This window comes from Triticum aestivum, chromosome 6D (genome assembly GCF_018294505.1).
Source record: "Triticum aestivum cultivar Chinese Spring chromosome 6D, IWGSC CS RefSeq v2.1, whole genome shotgun sequence".
Classification (NCBI taxonomy): Eukaryota; Viridiplantae; Streptophyta; class Magnoliopsida; order Poales; family Poaceae; genus Triticum; species Triticum aestivum.
The window spans coordinates 488,869,340-488,876,516 of NC_057811.1; positions in this window are offsets into that span (position 1 = coordinate 488,869,340).

Below are 7,177 nucleotides of genomic sequence, written 5' to 3' on the forward strand. Positions count from 1 at the left end.
TTCTCTCTTTTTGGATCTCAATACAATGTTCTCCCCCTCTCTTGTGGAGATCTATTCGATGTAATCTTCTTTTGCGGTGTGTTTGTTGAGACCGATGAATTGTGGGTTTATGATCAAGTTTATCTATGAACTATATTTGAATCTTCTCTTAATTCTTTTATGTATGATTGGTTATCTTTGCAAGTCTCTTTGAATTATCAGTTTGGTTTGGCCTACTAGATTGATCTTTCTTGCAATGGGAGAAGTGCTTAGCTTTGGGTTCAATCTTGCGGTGTCCTTTCCCAGTGACAGTAGGGGCAGCAAGGCACGTATTGTATTGTTGCCATCGAGGATAACAAGATGGGGTTTATATCATATTGCATGAGTTTATCCCTCTACATCATGTCATCTTGCTTAAAGCGTTACTCTGTTCTTATGAACTTAATACTCTAGATGCATGCTGGATAGCCGTCGATGTGTGGAGACATAGTAGTAGATGCAGGCAAAAGTCGGTCTACTTGTCTCGGACGTGATGCCTATATGCATGATCATACCCAGATATTCTCATAACTATGCTCAATTCTGTCAATTGCTCAACAGTAATTTGTTCACCCACCGTAAATACTTATGCTCCTAAGAGAAGCCACTAGTGAAACCTATGGCCCCCGGGTCTATTTTCCATCATATTAATCTTCCAACAACAAGCTATTTCTTTTGTCGTCTTTATTTTGCTTTCTTTATTTTGCATCTTTATCATAAAAATACCAAAAATATTATCTTATCATATCTATCAGATCTCACTCTCGTAAGTGACCGTGTAGGGATTGACAACCCCTTATCGCGTTGGTTTTGAGGATTTATTTGTTTGTGTAGGTGTGAGGGACTCGTGTGTGGGTTCTCAAAAACTAAGGGAAATACTTACGCTACTTTGCTGCATCACCCTTTCCTCTTCAAGGGAAAACCAATGCAGTGCTCAAGAGGTAGCAAGAAGGATTTCTGGCGCCGTTGCCGGGGAGGCTTACGCAAGGTCAAGTCAAGATTTGGACTCCCGACAACGAGCCATTTCTGGCGCCGTTGCCGGGGAGTCTACGCAAAAGTCAACATACCAAGTACCCATCACAAATCCTTATCTCCCGCATTACATTATTTGCCATTTTCCTCTCGTTTTCCTCTCCCCCACTTCACCATTGCCGTTTTATTTTCCCTCTCTTTTATGTTCGCCTCTTTTTGTTCGCTTCTTGTTTGCTCGTGTGTTGGATTGCTTGCTTGTCACGATGGCTCAAGATAATACCAAATTATGTGACTTTACCAATACCAACAGTAATGATTTCCTTAGCACTCCGATTGCTCCTCTTACCGATACTGAATCTTATGAAATCAATACTGCTTTGTTGAATCTTGTCATGAAAGATCAATTCTCCGGCCTTCCTAGTGAAGATGCCGCTACCCATCTAAATAGCTTCGTTGATTTGTGTGATATGCAGAAGAAGAAAGATGTGGATAATGATATTTCTAATTTGAAGCTATTTCCTTTTTCGCTTAGAGATCGAGCTAAAGCTTGGTTTTCATCTTTGCCTTAAAATAGTATTGATTCATGGAACAAGTGCAAAGATGCTTTTATCTCTAAATATTTTCCTCCCGCTAAGATCATCTCTCTTAGAAACGATATTATGAATTTTAAGCAACTTGATCATGAACATGTTGCACAAGCTTGGGAGAGGATGAAATTAATGATACGTAATTGCCCTACACATGGTTTGAATTTGTGGATGATTATACAAAATTTTTATGCCAGATTGAATTTTGCTTCTAGAAATCTTTTAGATTCGGCCGCGGGAGGCACTTTTATGGAAATCACTTTAGGAGAAGCTACTGAACTCCTAGATAATATTATGGTTAATTATTCTCAATGGCACACTGAAAGATCTACTAATAAAAAAGTGCATCCGATAGAAGAAATTAATGTTTTGAGTGGAAAGATGGATGAACTTATGAAATTATTTGCTACTAAGAGTGTTTCTTCTGATCCTAATGATATGCCTTTGTCTAGTTTGATTGAGAATAATAATGAACCTATGGATGTTAATTTTGTTGGTAGGAATAATTTTGGTAACAACGCGTATAGAGGAAACTTTAATCCTAGGCCTTATCCTAGTAATTCCTCTAATAATTATGGTAATTCCTACAACAATTCTTATGGAAACTTTAATAAGATGTCTTCTGAATTTGAGACTAGTGTTAAGGAATTTATGAATTCGCAAAAGAATTTCAATGCTTTGCTTGAAGAAAAATTGCTCAAAGTGGATGAATTGGCTAGGAACGTTGATAGAATTTCTCTTGATGTTCATTCTTTAAAACTTAGATCTATTCCTCCTAAGCATGATATCAGTGAGTCTCTCAAAGCCATGAGAATTTCCATTGATGAGTGCAAAGAAAGAACCGCTAGGATGCGTGCTAAGAAAGATTGCTTTGTGAAAGCGTGTTCTTCAAATTTTTATGAAAATAAAGATGAAGATCTAAAAGTTATTGATGTGTCCCCTATTAAATCTTTTTTTTGCAATATGAATCTTGATAATGATGGGACTGAATATGATCCACCTTTACCTAGAAGGCGTTCCAGAAATTCGGAGTTTTTAGATCTTGATGCTAAAATTGATAAAAGTGGGATTGAAGAGATCAAAACATTAGATATTAATGAACCCAAGGAATTTAATTATGATACTTGTTCTTTGATAGATTGTATTTCCTTGTTGCAATCCGTGCTAAATTCTCCTCATGCTTATAGTCAAAATAAAGCCTTTACCAAACATATCGTTGATGCTTTGATGCAATCTTATGAAGAAAAACTTGAGTTGGAAATTTCTATCCCTAGAAAACTTTATGATGAGTGGGAACCTACTATTAAAATTAAAGATCATGAATGCTATGTTTTTGTGTGATTTGGGTGCTAGTGTTTCCACGATTCCAAAAACTTTATGCGATTTATTAGGTTTCCGTGAATTTGATGATTGTTCTTTAAACTTGCACCTAGCGGATTCCACTATTAAGAAACCTATGGGAAGAATTAATGATGTTCTTATTGTTGCAAATAGGAATTATGTGCCTGTAGATTTTATTGTTCTTGATATAGATTGCAATCCTTCATGTCCTATTATTCTTGGTAGACCTTTCCTTAGAACGATTGGTGCAATTATTGATATGAAGGAAGGGAATATTAGATTCCAATTTCCATTAAAGAAAGGCATGGAACACTTCCCTAGAAAGAAAATAGAATTACCATATGAATCTATTATGAGAGCCACTTATGGATTGCCTACCAAAGATGGCAATACCTAGATCAATCCTTGCTTTATGCCTAGCTAGTGGCGTTAAACGATAGCGCTTGTTGGGAGGCAACCCAATTTTATTTTTTTAGTTTTTTGCTTTTTGCTTCTGTTTAGGAATAAATTTTTGTTCTAGCCTCTGGTTAGATGTCTTTTTATGTTTTAATTAGTGTTTGTGCCACGTTAAACCTATAGGATCTTCTTGGATGATAGTTATTTGATCTTGCTGTAAATTCCAGAAACTTTCTGTTCACGAAAACAATTGTTAAAAATCACCAGAACGTGATAAAATATTGATTCCAATTGATGCTGATCAATAAACAAATTGTCTAGGTCTTGCTATTTTGGTTGAATTTGTGGAGTTCCAGAAGTTTGCGTTAGTTACAGATTACTACAGGCTGTTCTGTTTTTGACAGATTCTGTTTTTCGTGTGTTGTTTGCTTATTTTGATGAATCTATGGCTAGTAAAAGAGTTTATAAACCATAGAGAAGTTGGAATACATTAGGTTTAACACCAATATAAATAAATAATGAGTTCATTACAGTACCTTGAAGTGGTCTTTTGTTTTCTTTCGCTAACGGAGCTCACGAGATTTTCTGCTAAGTTTTGGGTTATGAAGTTTTCAAGTTTTGGGTAAAAGATTTGATGGATTATGGAACAAGGGGTGGAAAGAGCCTAAGATTGGGGATGCCCATGGCACCCCCAAGATAATCTAAGGACACCTAAAAGCCAAAGCTTGGGGATGCCCCGGAAGGCATCCCCTCTTTCGTCTACTTCCATCGGTAACTTTACTTGGAGCTATATTTTTATTCACCACATGATATGTGTTTTGCTTGGAGTGTCTTGTATTATTTGAGTCTTTATTTGTTAGTTTACCACAATCATCTTTTCTGTACACACCTTTTGAGAGAGACACACATGATTCGGAAATTATTAGAATAGTCTATGTGCTTCACTTATATCTTTTGAGTTATATAGTTTTTGCTCTAGTACTTCACTTATATCTTTTAGAGCACGGTGGTGGATTTGTTTTATAGAAACTATTATTCTCTCATGCTTCACTTAGATTATTTTGAGAGCCTTAAACAGCATGGTAATTTGCTTAAATAATTCTAACATGCTAGGTATTCAAGACTAGTAAAAACTTTCTTATGAGTGTGTTGAATATTAAGAGAAGTTTGATACTTGATGATTGTTTTGAGACATGGAGGTAGTGATATCAAAGTTGTGCTAATTGAGTAGTTGTGAATTTGAGAAATACTTGTGTTGAAGTTTGCAAGTCCCGTAGCATGCACGTATGGTAAACGTTATGTAACAAATTTGAAACATGAGGTGTTCTTTGAGTGTCCTCCTTATGAGTGGCGGTCGGGGATGAGCGATGGTCTTTTCCTACCAATCTACCCCCCTAGGAGCATGCGCGTAGTGCTTGGTTTTTGATGACTTGTAGATTTTTGCAATAAGTATGTGAGTTCTTTATGACTAATGTTGAGTCCATGGATTATACACACTCTCACCTTTCCATCATTGCTAGCCTCTTCGGTACCGTGCATTGCCCTTTCTCACATTGAGAGTTGGTGCAAACTTCATCGGTGCATCCAAACCCCGTGATATGATACGCTCCTTCACACATAAACCTCCTTATATCTTCCTCAAAACAGCCACCATACCTACCTATTATGGCATTTCCATAGCCATTCCGAGATATATTTCCATGCAACTTTCCACCATTCCGTTTATCATGACACGTTCATCATTGTCATGTTGCTTTGCATGATCATGTAGTTGACATAGTATTTGTGGCAAAGCCACCGTTCATAAATCTTTCATACATGTCACTCTTGGTTCATTGCATATCCCGGTACACCGCTGGAGGCATTCATATAGAGTCATACTTTGTTCTAGTATCGAGTTGTAATCATTGCGTTGTAAATAAATAGAAGTGTGATGATCATCATTTTCTAGAGCATTGTCCCAAGTGAGGAATAAAAAAAGAGAGAGAAAGGCCATAAAAAAAGAAGAAGGCCCAAAAAAAGAGAGAAAAAGAGAGAAGGGACAATGTTACTATCCTTTTACCACACTTGTGCTTCCAAGTAGCACCATAATCTTCATGATAGAGAGTCTCTTGTTTTGTCACTTTCATATACTAGTGGGAATTTTTCATTATAGAACTTGGCTTGTATATTCCAACAATGGGCCTCCTCAAGTGCCCTAGGTCTTCGTGAGCAAGCAAGTTGGATGCACACCCACTTAGTTTCTTTTGTTGAGCTTTCATATATTTATAGCTCTAGTGCATCCATTGCATGGCAATCCCTACTCCTTGCATTAATATCAATCGATGGGAATCTCCATAGCTCATTAATTAGCCTCGTTGATGTGAGACTTTCTTATTTTTGTCTTCTCCACATAACCCCCATCATTATATTCTATTCCACCCATAGTGCTATATCCATGGCTCACGCTCATGTATTGCGTGAAAGTTGAAAAAGGTTGAGATTACTAAAGTATGAAACAATTGCTTGGCTTGTCATCGGGGTTGTGCATGATGAGAGCATTCTTGTGTGACGAAAATGGAGCATGACTAAACTATATGATTTTGTAGGGATGAACTTTCTTTGGCCATGTTATTTTGAGAAAACATAATTGCTTAGTTAGTATGCTTGAAGTATTATTATTTTTATGTCAATATTGAACTTTTATCTTGAATCTTTCGGATCTTAATATTCATACCACAATTAAGAAGAATTACATTAAAATTATGCCAAGTAGCATTCCACATCAAAAATTCTGTTTTTATCATTTACCTACTCGAGGACGAGCAGGAATTAAGCTTGGGGATGCTTGATACGTCTCCAAGATATCTATAATTTTTGATTGTTCCATGCTATATTATATTCTGTTTTGGACATTATTGGGCTTTATTATACACTTTTATATTATTTTTGGGACTAACCTATTAACCGGAGGCCCAGCCCAGAATTGCTGTTTTTTGCCTATTTTAGAGTTTCGCAGAAAAAGAATATCAAACGGAGTCCAAACCGAATGAAACCTTCGGGAACGTGATTTTCGGAACGAACATGATCCAGAGGACTTGGACCCTACATCAAGGTATCGACTAGGAAGCCACGAGGTAGGGGGGCGCGCCTACCCCCCTGGGCGCGCCCTCCACCCTCATGGGCCCCCTGTTGCTCCACCGACGTACTCCTTCCTCCTATATATACCTACGTACCCCCAAACTACCAGATACGGAGCCAAAAACCTAATTCCACCGCCCCAACCTTCTGTACCCGTGGGATCCCATCTTGGGGCCTGTTCCGGAGCTCCGCCGGAGGGAGCATCGATCACGAAGGGCTTCTACATCAACACCATAGCCTCTCCGATGATGTGTGAGTAGTTTACTTCAGACCTTTGGGTCCATAGTTATTAGCTAGATGGCTTCTTCTCTCTTTTTGGATCTCAATACAATGTTCTCCCCCTCTCTTGTGGAGATCTATTCGATGTAATCTTCTTTTGCGGTGTGTTTGTTGAGACCGATGAATTGTGGGTTTATGATCAAGTTTATCTATGAACTATATTTGAATCTTCTCTTAATTCTTTTATGTATGATTGGTTATCTTTGCAAGTCTCTTCGAATTATCAGTTTGGTTTGGCCTACTAGATTGATCTTTCTTGCAATGGGAGAAGTGCTTAGCTTTGGGTCCAATCTTGCGGTGTCCTTTCCCAGTGACAGTAGGGGCAGCAAGGCACGTATTGTATTGTTGCCATCGAGGATAACAAGATGGGGTTTATATCATATTGCATGAGTTTATCCCTCTACATAATGTCATCTTGCTTAAAGCGTTACTCTGTTCTTATGAACTTAATACTCTAGATGCAT